This window comes from Hippopotamus amphibius, chromosome 10 (assembly GCF_030028045.1).
Source record: "Hippopotamus amphibius kiboko isolate mHipAmp2 chromosome 10, mHipAmp2.hap2, whole genome shotgun sequence".
NCBI lineage: Eukaryota > Metazoa > Chordata > Mammalia > Artiodactyla > Hippopotamidae > Hippopotamus > Hippopotamus amphibius.
Window position 1 is genome coordinate 66,197,033 of NC_080195.1, and position 18,970 is coordinate 66,216,002.

The 18,970-nt window shown below is 34.9% G+C and overlaps 1 pseudogene; it reads left to right on the forward strand.

The window, feature by feature from the left end:
* Positions 1 to 8,827: 8,827 nt before the first annotated feature.
* Positions 8,828 to 10,184, forward strand: LOC130830412 (60S ribosomal protein L4-like; annotated as a pseudogene).
* The last annotated feature ends 8,786 nt before the right edge of the window (positions 10,185 to 18,970 follow it).

Here is an 18,970-nt window from a genome sequence, read left to right on the forward strand (position 1 = left end):
CCTGTCTTTTTGCTGTTGTAATTATTCTACTTTATTTTATTTTTTACTATGTTGGATTTGAAGAATTTATTCCTTTTAGTTTTGTATTTAAAACATTTAGGATTCTAATTTTTCTTTACATATATATTTGCTACATCCCATTATTTTGTTTGCTACAGTATTACTGTTTTTTCTATTTGTTTGAATTTATTCTTGACTTAGGATTTATTTTCTTTTTCTTCTTTTTATTTATTTTTTAACAGTCCATTTTAATTGTTTCCCTTTTTGTTCTTTTTCATTTCTTAATATTTTGTTGTCTTAATAGTATGAAAAGTATGAACTCTTTGATTTCTTTTTGGGGAAATAATCACATTTTAAATACTCATATATAAAATCTATTTATTAATTTTATTATTATTGGTATGATTTATCCTTGTTATTTTTTCAGAGAATATTATATTATTGACTCTGATTTTATGGCATTTTTCTCTTTATATTTCTCTAATATATTGCATTCTAAATTCTATGGAATTTGCCTAAAAATACTTAGAAATGTTACATATTCACAGTAATTTATACTCTGCTTCAAAATGCAGTAATTCATTTTTGTATCATTTAACATATTTTCTTTAATTTCTACTTTTCTGTTGTCAATATTTAATCTTACCTTATTTATTTTTTTACAGTTGCCTGACATATCTTTGACATGATTCTAATAGTTTCCTTTCCAAATCATACGTTTAGCTCTGTTTCTTATATATTTTATATAGTCAAATCTTTTTATATATTTCATAGTTCTTTATCTTTTAATAGAAGAATTTAACCCTTTTACAGTTATTAAAATTGAGATTTGTATTTGACTTCTGCAATAATTCATTTTTGAGACTAAATTTACATTTTAGCATAAAATAAATGCTCATTTAAAGAATAACTTATATGAAAGGAGAAAATAAGTAAGCAAAATCTGCCTGTAGCATAAATCTTCAACATAAGGCAAATCATGATAATATTTTGATGACCATTCTTCAAAATCACTCTCTCACAAATGATAAATAGAAATAAGGATAGTTTATGGAATACATATTGATACAGGTATAGGTACATGTCTACACTCTGGGAATAAAGCAGTGAAAAAGACAAGATTTTCCTTTCATTAACTTCATATAAGTCAGTGATGAACTTAACAAATAACTAAATCAAATAGAAAATAAAAGTTGTTTACATCTTTTAACTATTACTGCATAATAAATTCCCTCCAAGCTTAGTGGCCTAAAGTAAGTATTTATTATTACTCATAAGTCTATGATTCATTTGGACTATTCTGCTGATGTGAGCCAGGCTCAAGTGATACTAATTGGGCTTACTAATGTGACTGTGGTAAGGTGACTAGAAATGATTAATCTAGGATGGGCACAGTAGATGTTTGACATCTGGCCTGCTATCAGCTGGCATGATAGGTGTGACTAGGCCATGTGTCTCTTACCATATAGCAAGCTATCCTGGGCTTTTCCCCCTGGTTCCAAGAGAGCAAGGCTTCTTGAGGACTGTATTTAAACCTGGCACCCTGTCATTTCCTGCACATTCTATCAGTCAAAGCAAGGTCAACTCAGACTCATAAGGTGGGGACAGGAACTCCAAATCTTGATGGGAGAAAATCAAGCGTCATTGCAAAGTATGTAAATGGAGAGCTACTCTAAAATGTTTGGGCAATTAGGGTCTCTCAAATTTAGGTGCTATTTTCCATAAAATCTGGATGACAAAGGAAGTAACTATCCAATATCTTAGGAAATAGTACTTTAGATACAACTGGTAGCTTGTTCAGAAGATTTAAATAAGTCAAGAGTTTGACAGCTTTGAGGAAGAGATAGATTACTATTATGAGGGCTAACAAGACCTGGGCAAAGGCAGATGTAGTAAAAGTAGTCACAGAGGGGCAGGGTCCAATCAGGGAGGGTTTTGTGGGCCTTGGATTTCAATCTAAGAATGGTCAGCTTCACTATGACACAATATATAGGTTCCTGAAAATCACTGCACTATGCAAAATTATACAAAGAAGTAAGCAGGATGTCTGGGAGGTGCATTCTGCTGGTCCTTACAGTTATGTAGAAGACATCCATGCCTGTGAGTTGAAGAATTTTGGAATTGAAAACCTGATCTATTTCTTGCTGGCAATATCATAGTCTATGAATTTAACTTATTATTCATAGGAATCTACATTGCTTTATTTGTTCCTCTGATGAGCCTGGTAATTATAGAAGCTAATGATTGGCAAATAGTAAACCTCATTTTTGTGGTATATTTTATAATTGGTTTAGGGTATTACACTCTTAGCCACTTGTTTAATTAATTTATCTTTCTCTAATAGTTACAATGAAGGACCAAGACTCTTAGAGGATTAAGGATAGGTACAGGAGGTCAACATACACATTGAAAGCTCCCCCTCTGTTATCTGACATCCAGCTAGTTAGTCAACGAGACCCGTCAATCCTAGTTTTTCCTGTTTGACATTTCTACTGCAACTACTTAATTCAAGCCAAAATTATTTCTTACCTGACCCACTATAATTGCCATTAATTATTCTCCTCACATACACTCTTTTGTTGTAAATAATGTTATTGTCTTACAAATAAAAAAGTAAATTTAAAGCATAGCCTGAATGGATTTCTACAAAGTGAACATGCCTGGGAAGATACTGCACAGGTCATATGTAGAATATCAGTGGCACCCTAATAAGACTCTTTTAAGCCTCCCTATAGTCATTATCAAAATATAAAATAATCCTGGCTTCTATCTTATTCATTTTACCTGTTTTTTAAAATCTTTATCTTTTAATAGAAGAATTTAAAGAATTTAACTCTTTTACAGTTATTAAAATTGAGATTTGTATTTGACTTCCTCGAATACAAGACTAAATTTATGTTTTAACATAAAATAAATGCTCATTTAAAAAATATATGAAAGCAGGAAATAAGTAAACAAAATGTGTCTGCAACAAATAATGATCATTTTAATGAAGAAAAAAAGACTGTATATCAACTATACCTCAACTGAAAAAAAAAGACAAAGGGAGAAGACAGTCATATATAAGGCAAACACATATATCTTGGGCTTCTAGGATTATAGGAAAGTTAATTTCTGCTGCTTAAGACAAAGAAAGAAAGGAAAGAAAGAAAGGAAGAAAGAAAGAAAGAAAGAAAGAAGAGAGAGAGAGAGAGAGAGAGAGAGAGAGAGAGAGAGAAAGAAAGAAAGAAAGAAAGAAAGAAAGAAAGAAAGAAAGAAAGGAAGGAAGGAAGGAAGGAAGGAAGGAAGGAAGGAAGGAAGGAAGGAAGAAAGAAAGAAAGAAAGAAAGAGCAAGGAAAGAAAGAAAGAAAGAGAGAGAGAGAGAGAAAGAAAGAAAGAAAGGAAGGAAGGAAGGAAGGAAGGAAGAAAGAAAGAAAGAAAGAAAGAAAGAAAGAAAGAAAGAAAGAACGAACAAGGAAAGAAAGAAAGAAAGAAAGAAAGAAAGAAAGAAAAAGAAAGAAAGAAAGAAAGAAAGAAAGAAAGAAAGAAAGAAAAAGGGAAAGAAAGAGAAAGGAAGGAAGGAAGAGGGAGGGAGGGAAGGAAGAAGCAAGGAAGGAAAGAAGGAAGAAAGGAAAGAAGGAAGGAAGGAAAGAAGGAAGGAAGAGGGAGGGAGGGAAGAGAGAGAGAGGGAGGGAGGGAAGGAGGGGGACTATCCTTAATATACTAGGAATTTGCACATATTCACATAAGAATGATCAATAGTCTCACAGGATAGACCTGAAGCTTTAGAGACTTGTTTAACCCACTTTTGCTCTTTGTGCTATTTTTATACAGTTTACTTCTACAGATATAAAGATCATATGACATAGTTATTATCGTTGCTCTTCACAATGTTTTTTTATATTTGCACACATATTACCCCCTCCATGAGTGATTTTTTAATAGTTTCTTATTGTTCCATTCTTCTATCTTTATAATATCCCTTTATCCTAGGGAAAATCCAATTTATTCTTAAACCACTCATGTTTCCTATGGTTTTCATTAAGTAATCATAAGCTAAGTGGTGGTGATAATTGGAAAATAAAAATACTTTTTTATTTTTAATCAGATTCGCATAATCCCAGAACAGTGCTCTCAAGTCCACTGGGTTGAAGAATATAACTAGGAACATGGCATAAGTTAAGTTGCTTCTTCCTCCCTAAACTCTTTTACTTGATAATTACCAGATGGCAAGCATCTTGTGCATGCAAGGCAAGAGAAGTGACTAAAAGCAAAAGATAGAACCCAATCTCAGGAAGCAGGCATGATCCAAACAAGTTGAATCTCATTCTATCTTTTCATGGAAATCTGAATTTTAAATGAAGTCACTCAAGAATGCAAGAAGATAAATCATACTAATGGCAATACCCTAGGTCTAGAGATATATTAATGAGTTCCTGCTGCGAAGATCACCACTGTTGTCTTGTTTCTTATCCTTCCTGTATCTGCCTGTTAGGCTCTTCCTTTTATTATTTTAGCCACCTTTATCCTTTCAAGAAATTGATTATTCTCTTCTATTTAATTAAATGGTGTCAGTTAATGGTTATAACAACAATCCTATTTGATACAGCAGGGCAGGATTCAAGCATTCTTAATTTATTGGGCTAATTACAATGTTGGACCATTCTATACTATAATTAATTCTATAGATAGTAATGTAGCTAGTCAAATTATCCCTGATTCTTAACATATTTAAGGTAGGGTTTTTATTTCTTTTTCCCTGGAGAAGGTGTGCTTCAGATCTGACTTTCCCCATATTACAGTAATGGGATTTTGTTCTCAGGCAGAAATTCCTGCTATTCACTACACCCTGACTGGCACATTGGTCTGGAAATTATCTGTCTCTTGAAAATTTGATATAAATTGTTCATGTACCAACTAGTCAGGGAAATTTCTGAGAAGCCAAAGAGTGTGTGTGTGTTTGTGTGTGTATGAGAGATTTATATTTCATCTGGGAAAGTGATTGAATTATTAAGATATTTTATGTTATATAATATCAATTTTCATAATGGATATATTTCCATAAAATCACTAATATGTGAGAAAAGTTATAATCCATTTGAATTAAAGATAAATTTAAATTTTTACAAATTTTCTATAAGCAGGCTTTCTTGTGGCAGCTGGTCCAAAAAAGAACAGGCCAGAGAGATGTTTTGAAGTATTACTATTTCTGTTAAAATATGATAATTTTCAGACAGTAACTAAGAGTTTTGAAAGTGCAACATATGGACAACCTCAGTAGGAAAATATCCACTTGAAAGTTTTCCTAAGCCAATCCCTTTTGTATTCCAATGTCATTCCAGGAAAAGCTGTGCTTGCCTATGAAAAATTAAAATATCAGAAGAAATTTTGGTCATTTTTAAAGGAAATTATAAAAACCTTATGAAATTATCATGAGATTTTTTTGAATGAATGCTATATATTTAAATTTTTAAATTACTATAAATAAATATTAAGGTTATATTATACTTAATATTTAAAATAATGTATAATATTTATAGTATGTTTATAATTTATTATTGCTCTGAAAACTTCCTGAGTGCTCACTACATTTATGGCTTATTACCAAACACTTCAGGGGTTTTTATAGTGGAAGGAAAGTTGGTAAAGAACAAGTGAACAAATACTATTCATCACTTTGTATGTCCCTTTATACTCTGATATAGAGTGTAGCATATCTGTTTCATAGGTAAAGAATTAATGTTCCAAAGGGAAAGTACTTTGAGTTTTAAAATTTGAAAGTAATAGGATAGAGATTGGGGTTTAGCTCTGTTTGATTGCAATGCAGTGTTCTCTCCATTACACTGTATTGATTCAAAAAATAGTTAAGATCATATTTTCAAGAAACAGAGTTTAGTCAAGAAGTAAGAAAAGCAGAGAAGAAGTTAATGATAACTATCCTCAAATAGCTGTGAGAAAGAGGGAAAGGGGAATGTTGTTTCATAGATGAAAACAATCATATCTTTGTGTTTATTACATAGGTGTTCTAAAGATTGAGGGGAGGGAATAAATCTTCAGTGACTGAAGCAGCAATGTCAGAAAATAGGCAAGTCAAGTTTTTAGGGATATAGAGAAAGGATGATTGATGATACTGGAAGAGTAAATTTATTTATTTATTTATTTATTTATTTATTTATTTATTTATTTATTTATAATATCAAGATGAGTAATTTGACCTTTTACAATTTTAAGTCAACTGAAATTAGACTATTAATCCCAAAATACTGTATAGGATAAAGAGAAACACAGATCACAGAGGAGATACTATAAGACAAAATTTTTAAAAAATGTTTTAAAATGATATTAATATAGGATATTTAGGAAATTTATATGACCTAAAGTATGATAGCAAAGTACCTCTTTGGATATCAGAATCTCTATAGAAGTTCTAGATTAATGGTCTAGACTATGGAATGATCTACAAAGTCTTGGATTCTGATGTCTTATCTACATGAAGAATATTAGAGAATTATTTGTGGGCTTGAAATGGAGTTTGAAAGAAAAGTTTAACATCAAAGTTAAAGTGGTGGAAGGAAGTTATGGGAGAATGCTCAACACATCGTGGGGAAATAAAGGTCCATGTTTTGAAAGGAACGATATTGAGGTCTTCATGGAGAATATAAAGAATTCTTCAAATGCTGGAATGACACTGTAATGGATAAAGATTTCAACGAAGACTGAACAGACTCTTTGACTTTAGTGATAAAAGTTAAGCTAGAAAGAAAACTATTTACTGAGCATCTAATATGTATCAGTCATTTTCCCAAGTATCTTTTCTCATTTAATCCGAATGAAGTGCATGTTGCAGATGTAGAAGCTGAGGCTCAAAGCAGTTAAGCAACTCCACAGGATCACAGATACCTTCCAGAACTGAGTTTTAAACTTAAGCCAGTATGATTTCAAAACCCTTGCTCTTTCCATTACTCCATGATAGCTTTTTAATTCTTGCAGTGAAATACAGAAAAACAGTTTGAGGATACTGGAGGTGTGAAAGGCAGATTACATGGAAAGAGTATGACCAGGCATTAATAGAGTCAGCAGTCTTAAAAATTTAAAGGTGAGGGAAACAAAAGGAGAATCTTAGGTCAATATCAGGATGTAATGTAATGAATTCAGGTGTTGTGTTGATCTTAGGATTAGTTAACATTTACTGAACATATACTATGTACAAAGCACTGATCAAAGCATTTTACATGTACTATTTGTTAGTCTTCCAAATAATTTTATAAAATGGGTTCTATTATTACCTCAATTTAACAGTTGAGGAAATCAGCACAATGAGATGAAATGATTCAGAAAATCATAAAGTGGTAAAGCTGCTTTTGAACACAAGCAGCCTGACTCCAGAATCAACAGAATCAGCCACCCTACTGCCTGACACTCTGTATTCCAGAGATCTGAAACTCAGATTATCTGACAAAGCATATTCAGTGGAGGTAACCTCTAAATTAGAAGTGTCTCTGGAAATGTCTGATCTTTGGCTCTATGGAAAATTTTAGTGAATTTGCCCCAGGTTTCTAGGCCCTTGAACTGCAATGAGAGGACAGAGGACAGTTCCATTATGTTTCTTGGTGGCCTCACATTTCCCTCAGGCAGTCAGGGCCCTTTTCAATTAAGTGCTTTACTGAGTAACCCAATAAAATGGAAATTTGGATTTTGGCATTCTACACTGTAGTTCATCAACACCTCCTCTAAATCATGTTCTTAGTGGTAATAAACGCCATGATTTCTATTTTGCTATCAGGAAGTAATAAATAATACAAAGCCAGATAAATTGTGATTCTGTCAAATGCACCATATGAAATAAACATTTTGAAATTTGCTTTATCCTCTTGTAATTATATCTCTGGGTAGATTAACTTACTCTTCACTTTATCCACTCTCCTTTCATGTATAGGACTTACAAGCAGGTAGCTTATTGCCAGAAAATGAATGGCCTTTAGAAGCATGGAAATATATTTATAGCCACAGGTAGGAGGCCGGGGGGGGAGGATAGTTAATTAATTGACATTCAGAAGTATCACAAATTTCAGGGACACAGAAGTGACCGTAAGAATTATAAATCAGTCAGAACTACAATGTGAGCTATTACTCAGCTTATTCTTTACTTTTTTGCATAATAACAGAACTTTGTTTTTCTTTAGAGTATTGAAACATATAAATGTATATCCAAGGACTAATCACAATTCCTTTAAAGAATTAAAAGTAAAATGTTCCCCCCAAATAGGTTAAGAGTTTGAAATCATCCTTTAAAAGTTGTATCCTTAAGAAATAAACTTTCATTAGGTAGGTGTTTCTGTCATTTACTGTTCACTAAGTTCATGTCTACAGTTAGTCTTATGCTCCACTTGTACTTTGCTGATACCACTTGAATGTCCTTGTTTTTAATGGCACATCTCTTAATATATTTATAATTTATTTATTTTATGTAAAACATAACCATGGACTCTATAACAAAAATTGCCATTGTGTTAACATGAAAAATTTTGAACCCACATGCAGATGCCTTTAGTGCAGAGATAACAAAAGTTTAGACTATGTAGTGTAGTAATAGAGAATCAGAAAAAAAAAATAGCAAGACCAAAAGCATTAATAAAAATAAAGAATAAATCTATGCCTATAGCTGTCTATAGCTGGAAACAAATAGTGATATACTGAATGTGATAATATACTGAATGTGATAATAAAACAAAGGAAAAAGGAAAAAATGGTGTTTCTTATTTAAAAAGTAGTCAGTGTCTGTGCATATTTACAGGAGAAGGCAAATAATGGTATTATAAGAATTATAGCTTTTCCTGTGGGAGCTGTTGGGTTGAGAGGAGCCTCACCTTCTCCCCTCCCTGCCATGGTGTGTGCTCTTCCACTGATATCAGTGTACTCTGAAAAAGGAGAGTCATCTGGCAAAAATGTCACTTTGCCTTCTGTGTTCAAGGCTCCTATTCAACCAGATATTGTGAATTTTGTTCACACTAACTTGTGCAAAAACAACAGATAGCCCTATGCTGTCACTGAATTAGCAGGTCATCAAACCGGTGCTGAGTCTTGGGTACTGGCAGAGCTGTGGCTCGAATTCCCAGGGTTTGAGGTGGTGGCACTCACCGTTCTGGCCAGGGTGCTTTTGGAAATATGTGTCATGGGGGCCGCATGTGTGCAGCAACCAAAACCTGGCAATGTTGGCACTGCAGAGTGAATACAACACAGAAGAGATATGCCATCTGCTCTGTACTGGCTGTCTCGGCTTTGCCAGCACTGGTCATGTCTAAAGGTCATCGTATAGAGGAAGTTCCTGAACTTCCTTTGGTGGTTGAAGATAAAGTTGAAGGCTACAAGAAGACCAAGGAGGCTGTTTTGCTTCTGAAGAAACTTAAGGCCTGGAATGGTATCAAAAAGGTCTATGCCTCTCAGCGACTGAGAGCTGGCAAAAGCAAAATGAGAAACTGTTGCCGTATCCAGTGCAGGGGACCCTGCATCATCTATAATGAGGACAATGGTATCATCAAAGCCTTCAGAAGCAACCCTGGAATTACCCTGCTTAATATAAGCTAACTGAACACTTTGAAACTTGCTCCTGGTGGGGATGTGGGACATTTCTGCATTTGGACTGAAAGTGCTTTCTGCAAGTTAAATGAGCTTTATGGCACTTGGCATAAAGCTGCCTCCCTCAAAAGTAACTACAACCTCCCATGCACAAGATGCTCAATATAGACCTTACCAGAATCTTGAAAAGCCCAGAGATCCAAAGAGCCCTCCAAGCACCACGGAAGAAGATTTATCACAGAGTCCTGAAGAAGAATCCACTGAAAAACCTGAGAATCACGTTGAGGTAAACCCATATGCAAAGACCATGTGCTGGAACGCCATTCTTTGCCAGGCCAAGAACCACAAAATCTGGATGAATAGGGCAGCACCAGCACTAGATTTTGTGGTTCTTGGCCTGGCAAAGAATGGTGTTCCAGCACATGGTCTTTGCCAAATCAAATGAGAAGGGGGTTCCAGGCAAGAAGCCTGTGGTGAAGGAAGGAAAGAAGGCTGTTTGCTTTAAGAAACTGAAGAAGCCAAAGAAGACTTTGGTGGGAAAAAAGGCTGCAGTGACCACAAAATCAGCAGCTGAAAAGAAGCCCACAGAAAAGAAACCCACCACAGAGGAAAAGAAGGTTGCTGCATAAACTTAAATTTCTTTATTCAGTAAAGGTCAATCATTTTGGACAGCTAATTTTGAATAAAGATCTGATCGAAGAGGCGGTGAGGAAAATAAAAAAAAAAATTATATTAAGGAAAAGTTAGATAAAGTTATGTATGAACAAATATATATATAGAGAGAGAGATCAAGCTTCAAAATCATGAACTATCTCTATTTGGGATAAGTAGTCCCTGGCCTCTAAAGGACATAACCCCCAGTGAAAAATACTCTCCCTCCCAGTTTCTGTTCTAATAAAATAAAAGGATTATTTTCTGAAAGGTACAAGAGGCTTTAAGTCATGCTCAGAACTTGACTAGAGAGGTCACTTTTCTAGAGCTTATTATTTATCTTTCTAGCTGTATCCCCAGGCTTCAACAGCAAGAAGGGTGGGAAGGGGAGCACCATAGATTAACAGCAATAGTATTTCAGCTTAGGCTGAGTTTCTGTATACTGTAAATTTCAGACCAGTGATCTGACTATCCCAATTCTCTCCTAATGTTTTCTAAAATCATTAGACATAGAGTTTCTTTGATCATCCTTTTTTCTAGCTTCAGAAGCTGGTCCTATAACTTGCAATGCCTCCATTTGCTCTGGTTTTGGCTGCTCTGGTCCTTGACTTTTGTTTGTACACTACTGTTTGTGATCCTTTGTGACTGAGCTATTTCCATTGCTCATTTTTTCCTCTAAACAGTCATTTTACCACTTTATAGGTGATACAGAAAATTACATTGACCATAAAATAATGCTATCCTCTGTTCTTTGTATCATACAGAGATTCTAATAACTTTACTTTTTCTTGTTGATTCAAATGATACCTTTTTCCCCCCAAAAAAATACTGGATGAGAGGAAGTGGGAGGAAGGCACGTCTAATGAGACTTTGAGTGATGTGCTCCTGTGCAATCCTCTAATGTTAAGTTTCTTTTAACAGACAAGCCCTTGCTTTGGTTCCTAAGCTTATAGCCACTACATTTTTCTCTTAAGGTAAGCTTATCCTCACAATCTCCTCAATTCCTTATTTATTGGTTCAATAACTTTCTGTTGAGTATTTAGTATATCCCAGGTACTGTTCAGATACAACGTACCAGGACTCACCTAACATGTTTATATATAGAGAGACCGTGGGATCCATCAACATAATTTTGAATTTTTGATGTATATATACCTCATATGGATGGAATCAAAATTAAACTGAGTATATGGTAAGATATAGACACACTGGTCCAATGTATATGGGAACAAAATATTATAGCTTCTGTTTGTATTGTTTTTATTTAAATAAGAAAAGTTTTACCTTAACTAATGTTAAAAAAGAAACAACAGGCCCAAAATGGAGTCACTTAGGCTAGGTCCCACCAAGACTTAATGCCTAACCTAATTACAGTTTAAACCTACCCCAGGAATGTGACTAGACAGCCTGAAATGTCCTGGTCTGCACTAGGAAACTCACTGATAGACACTTTCCATTCCCCATAGGAGGGCAGTCTTGCCTAAAATAATGATTTTCTTTTTTTCATTTCTTCTTTGCCTTTAAACTCTTAATTTTTTTTCCCTACAGCTTGTCAGAGTGTCTTTCTATGGCTAGATGGGGTGCTGCCCAATCCATGAATCATTTAATAAAGCAAATTAGACCTTCAAATTTACTGTTGGATTTTTTTGTTCTTTACCACCAATAAGAATTGATACTAGCATCTTCACTCAGTTACAGGTCATATGTAGTTACACAGATTTCTTATGGGAAGAGGGCAATTCTATAACATTGAGGAAGCCACAGTGCCATCCATTTTTTTGGTTATCTTTTGGCATCTTGGTAGGCAGAAGTCTGAAACTGACCCCAAGATTGCTGTCTTCTGGTGTAAATGCCTTGGATAATTCCCTATCCTAAAAAATAGATATCACTTTAAATAAAAGTAATGTCATAAGTAAAAACTATCCAAATGTAAGTTTGATGTGGTTACTTTGATTGGGATACCAAGGGGACTTTAGAGTAAATTTACAGAAAATGCATCAACCAGAAATCCATTTACTCTATCATTCAAAAGGAAACTTTTGCATCAAAAATTCCCTTCAATTTAACAATCACTTAACTTACACCCACTATGTGCCAGGAAAAGGTGGGAAAATCAGAAAACAATTTCATTTCCGTGCAGCATATCTTCTGCTTTATAAGTCAGAAAATAAAGATAAAGAATATACAGTATGGTAAATAGTGAAGGGCTATGGCAAGGCCGATAGTGCATAACAACATCTTCATCACATTCTTAGCCACACCATAAGATTACATTTTCCAGACTTTCAATATGGCTGGATCCCTTGCAGTTAAATGCCAAATGACTGAATTTGATCAAAGGAATGAAGGTAGAAATGATGTGGTCTCAGCCAAAATGGCTAAAAGTAGATGTGCTTTCTTTAAGTTCTCGCTCTGTTCTTGTTATCTAATGCTGCACAACAAATAACCTCCAAATTTAATGTTATGAAACAATTTTATTATGCTCATGGAGTCTATAGTTTAGAAATGTGGACAAGGAATATCAGGGATGGTTTGTCTCTGCTTAAGTCTGTGTCCTTAGTCTCTGCTTAACTCTGTGTCCTTAGTCTCTGCTTAAGTGTGTCCTTAGCTGGCAATATTACATGCCTGGAGATGATTCTATGTCTGGGATCTCATAATGCAGAGACTACTTCACTCACTTGTCTTATACTGGCTAATACTGGCTGTATTAGCCAGTATAAGACAGAATTCCAGATGAATTTGGAATTCATCTGGAATTCTGTACCAGAAGACTAAAACAGTATCTTTTCATGTGCCCTTGGCTTCCTCACAACATAGATGTTGGAGCACCCCATAGGAACCAGACCTAACTTTGAAAGTCACATTGTTATCGCTTTTTTCATACTCATAAGTACATTCAAAGGAAGGGAACATAGATTCACCTCTGATTGAAGACATGTCAATATCACTTTCCAGGAAGAACATATAGGGTGGGAGATATTGTTGTGGTTAGTTTTTGAAAATAATATTTATCACTTTCTCTTTCCTTATTACCCAGGTAAATACAGATGAGAACAAAATTGGAAGGATCCCACTCTACTGATTCACACTGGTCTCTGATACACAATAAAACATCTTTTATTAAGTTAAGCCAATGCAACTTTCTGGGGGTTTTTTTGTTTTATTTTTATTACAATAGTTACTCTATTTGGTTTTACATAGTGCTCAGGATAATATGTAAAGGAGAAAATGAGAAAGAAAATGTCAGCCACTTGCAGATGTTTATGTTAAAACTTAACTCACTGAGCTGATAAATTTTAAAGTAAAGATCTAAAGGAAGTAAGGAAATTGGCCTTATAGGTATCAGGTAGTAGGAAAAGAAGCACAAAGGTCTTAAGTAGGAGTGTCAGATAAACTGCAAAGGGGACAGTGTGGCTGATGGCTGACGCAGAGGGAGTAAAAAGGTAAATCATAGAAGATGAGATAAAAGAAGTAATAAGGGCAGATCACGCGGTGCCTTATAGGTCATACCAATGACTTTAGCTTTTACCCTAAGTAAGAGGAGAGACCATTAGAAGAAAGTCATAATCTGACTTATATTTTAACAGGATCAGTTTGGGTGTTGAAAAAGAAATTGCAAGGGAACAGGGGCAGAATCTGAGAGATCTATTAGAAAACTATTGTAGGAATCCTAGCAACAGATGATGGTGATCTAGCTTAGGGTATTAAGAGTGACAGCAGTTCAGAGTGATCATATTCTAGACTTTTTCTTTTTTCTTTTTCTTTTTTGGTACTTGCTGGGGTTTTTTTTAACATTATTATTACTTTTAATTGTAGTGAAATACACATAACAAAATATATCATTTCAAACATTTTAAAATATATAATTTGGCAGTATTTAATTCACACTGTTGTGCAACCAACCTCCAGAGCTCTTTTCACCTTTCAAAATTGAAACTCTCTACCTATTAAACAACAACATGGGTATATTTTGAAGGTAGAGATGACAGAATTTGTTGGAATAAGCAGGTGTGGAAGTTGAAGAAAAGAAGAAAAAGAGGAGTCAAAGATGACAAAGATTTTGGCCTAAGTAACTGGAGAAATCTTGTTGCTATGAACTGAAATATGTAAGACCTAAGAAGGTACTGGTTTGGAATGTAAGGGGAAAGCAGTTCAGTTTGAACATGTTAAATTGGAGATTTCTATTATACATTGAAATGAAGATATCAAAGAGGCAATTGTGTGTGTGTGTGTATGTGTGTGTGTATACCATAGACATATATAAAAGGGTTATTGAATATATGATGAATTATGCATTTCCAAATTTCCTGATCTTTTCTCTGATGACAATAACTGTCAGTAATGTGCTACACAGCAGTGCTTTAAGAAAATAAACACAATCTGTCCCAGGGTAAAGGTGACATTTTAACAATAAATGAGGAAGTAACTGCATTTTGAAATTGCTCCCACTGAATAATTTCCCTCCAAGGGTGAGTACAGGCCTTCCCCAATTCCCATGACACGTGTGGATAGCTGCTAACAGGTCTTTACTAAACACATATGGATAGCAAAAGGGAAGTATGAAACAGTAAACAGTTACAGTTCCTACATGTGACTTATATTCTATCCAAGGGCCCAGTCTTTTATATACTGGCTCCCAGAAGCCCTAAAACTCAGATAACTCACCTCATTCCACACATCCCCCCAAAAAATGTTCCAGACCTTTCCATCTCTTGGAGTCCCACTGGGACAAACTTATCACAGACCCAAAGATGGAAAAAGTTATCTCTCATCTAAATTTCAGGATCTAGAAGAGAGCCTAAGTCTGCCTAAAGAAAAAGGAAAAGAAAAACACACTTGGTTCCTTTGCAGAATAAAACAAGGGATATTTTCCTTCATCACAAAGTCTGATTCTGTTACATAGACATGAAAATCACAAAAAAAGTTCAGTGCTTATACATTTTTTTCAAAGTGCCAAATTCATTCAATCTCTTTATCTATAAAATAAACATTATTAAGTTGTTGAATGACTTAGCCCTGTCATAAGAGAAAAATAAAGTACTATTTAAAACAGGATTTTACTGGCAATAAATTTCAATTTCTGGCATGTCTGCTGACATCCAGCACATCATTTTCCAAATCAATGCAGAACTAGAGCATTAAGTTATAAAATGAAGTTTTTGAGTGTCTTTGCAATATAACATATTGATTAAGAGAAGGACAACGGAAGTCAGTCTTATATTTGGGACCAACTCCTAGACCCTTTGCATAGAGCTTTTATCTCTCTTATCATGAACTTCCTTACCTTTAATATCAGTCATACTACTACACATTTCATGAGCTCTTGGTAAAAATAAATTTGATTTTAGAAATATCCTAGCTTTCAGAATAGGACCTGCCATGTAGTAAGTGATCAATAATTAGTACCTATTATTGTTAATGCTGTTTTCAATACTGTGGACTGCCCTCTAATTAGCGCATGCCTCAATGTTTTCTCCTAAAGAGTCTCTGCTGATGGGAGAGGAATGTGGAATTCTTCTACCTGGATCTGGAACCTAACTCAAACCTTCTCTCCTTAGTTCCATTCACTCACAGTCATGGCAATTGTAAAGTCTCAGGTTGTATCTTTCACAAATTAATTGCATCTCCTAGTCATTATATATGTTTTTTGTATTGATGAATGTCTTCCAACTCACTTATCAAATACACAATTTTATTTCCTCCAAATGCTTAGGCAAACACAACGTTCCAGGAAGACAAACCATGCTTATCATGTGTCCTATAGCTTTATTCCCAAGGGTTTCCACATGCCTTGTTTGAAAAGTAGGACCTGCCATCATACAGTGCACTCATATCCACATATCCACATAGCATTGGAACCCCACATGCGTCACATGGTTACCTCGCTGGCCTCATATCCTGACACTTCTCATCTCCCATTTGACTTTCCAATTGTGTCAAATTGCCTGCACATCCCTAACTCTATTCTTTTTCTTGCCTCCATGCCTTTGCTCCTGCTGTTCCTGTTGAAAGCATAACTTACTCTGAAACTGATCCTGTCCTTTAAGATGAGATGGCTGTTCTTAATTCAGGAAGCCACCTTCCTACTCCCATATGGCTTTGTTAATATTTAGCTATATTTATTGACTCTACAGAATTATATTATTATAAATACATAATATATAACAAGAAATACAAAGGTTTATTAGTTTTCTAGGGCTGACATAACAAATTACCATACACTTGATACTTAAAACAACAGAAATGTATTCTCTTACAGTTCTGGAGGCCAGAAGTCTAAAATCCAGGTGTCAAAAAGACCATGCTGCCTCTGGAGACTTGAGGGGAGAATCCTGCCTTCCCTATTCCAGCCTCTAGTGGCTTCCAGTGTTTCTTGGTTGTGACCATATAACTCTAATTTCTGCCTCCATCTTCATAGGTCTTTCTCCTTCCCATGTGTCTTTTGTCTGTGTCTTTTAAAGATACTTATCATTGGATTTAGGGCCCACTTGTGTAACCCAGAATGATCACATAGCAATACTCTTAACTACATCTACAAAGATCCTTTTTCTAATTAAGGTGACATTCAACGTTCTAAAGGTTAGGACATTCACTCATTAAGACCACCATTCAACCCATTATAGGAGAGATGGTGACTAGACCTGTTTTAGTTAATCTGGTTCTTGAAAGGTTATAGGATATTTTTAATAAACTGCAGACAATAATCATGAAAAGACACAGGTACCACTAAGAGTACTTTGACTTGGCTGAGGGCCAATTATAATAAAAATAAATTTCAATATAAAATATTAAAACATTTAAATGTCAGAATAATGGAAATTCACACTGCAAAAGAAGGTTTAGAAATAAATATTTTATGTGAATTTTAAACTGCTGAAAAATATTAACTCGATAAGGAATAATGATGATGAAATTTGACTTCAGAGGAAGGGATGGTTTTTCAAACATGTATTATCCCTCTCAGAACTGACTTTTAGTATTCATATATTGAGCCATAATTTATGTTCTCTTCATCCGAAGATAGTGTAAAGAAGCCATGAATCAATCAGAGGTTGTTCCATCCCCTCAATAGTCACTTTTATGGCCCAGAAAAGAGTCACCATTTTAAGACCCTGGTAAAGCAGGGAACTGACTTCTGTGTTTGGACTGTCTTAGAACAGTCCTCAGCATGGTCCCTTAATTAGATTTTTCAAATGGGATGTGAAGAATAGGGAGCAACAGGAAGGGCCATAAATGAATGATTTTGTGTTTTGTTGAGTTTTTCAGTTAAGGAAAAAGGGAAATCTCCAGAAAGTCAATAATTAGCTTTTGTTCCTGTAGTTGCAAGACTTGGGAGACTTCACACTTTGAGAAGAAAAGCCATGTCTATTATTATTAACTTACAGTGAATTTTGAAAGTCTCAGAAAGTGTAACAAATAGAACTTGGATGCAGGGCAGGGAGGGGATGAAGCAATAGTCATGAACACAGTTCAAAACCAAGGTAGACTTTCTAAAATACAGAGCATATACAATGACCACAGGGCGATACTAGGAGAAAAATCAGAAATGAAGCAATATAAGTTACCACAGTTTACTTAAAATTTAGAACTTTAACTTGCAGAGTCCATATGTATCAGATAAAATTAACCTGGTATAAATAAAATAAGAACATAGAGAATAAATGGAGACAGACTGACAGCAAGGGAGAGTAATAAAAGAAAAATGTGGTTCTGTTGGGAATAACTGCTCTAATTCCCTCCCACTCATTTCAGTAGTAAAGAAAAAAGCTGACTTTCTTAGCAGCATCTGAATCTGCTAATTAGCAACATAATTTGGGCCTGATGTTCATTGTCCCAGTAATGGCTTTCCTACATTAACTCTGAGTATACGCAAGCAAGCAAGAATGAGGTATGGAAACATCCTAAGCAATTTCTAAGGTTTTAGGATATTTGGACTGAAAGTGTACTGCTATTCATGAATTTAAAAGAAAATCAAGCATAGGAAAATATCTTCAGTCAACAGAGAATTACAGACGAAGGTAAAAGGGGTAATGAAGGAGTGAGTGATTTTGTTTACAGACTTGACTAGTTGACTAGCATACAATTAGGGGACCTGTTTCCAGTTTGTTCTTTGTAAAAATAATTGGTGTGTGCCACACAAAGATCTGTTTAATAAATGGATCTCAGGAAGCAGAAGAATGATAGCGTGGAATGGCAGCATAATTTAGCACGGTGAGTGCTAGATGTGGACACCATTAGCTGCAGCATTCTTATGACACATTGCACTTAGAATGACTGCTCAGTCTGGAAAAGCAGTGCAAAAGGTAAATGGAGTGGCAGCTTGTAGTGTCATGGGTCCAACTGAGCTAATTAATTAGTCTGCACTTCTGCATTAGCAGTGTCTCAGCAGAATGCTATGGAGATGGGAAGACAGACAGAGTTAGCTCTTGAAGGAAACATACATCCAGACAATGGATGGCATACTGAGTATAGCTCAATAGCAAACAGATAATTGGAGTTTTCTTAAGAAAAGTGCATATAAGGGATCTGTCCGTGTCATAGCTATTTTGTTATAATGTGTGTTTGTTATCTAGATAATGGCATAATTTATTATGAAATCCTCAAATAATGGTAAATTTGTTAAAGCAATAAGGGTAATCTCTATTGCATTGGTTCCCAAACTTAGATTTACATTGGATTCACCTGGGAAACATTAACACTACAGATGCCTAGGTCAAACCCCAGGGATTTTGATCTAAATGGTCTGGGTTGGAGTCTGTTCATG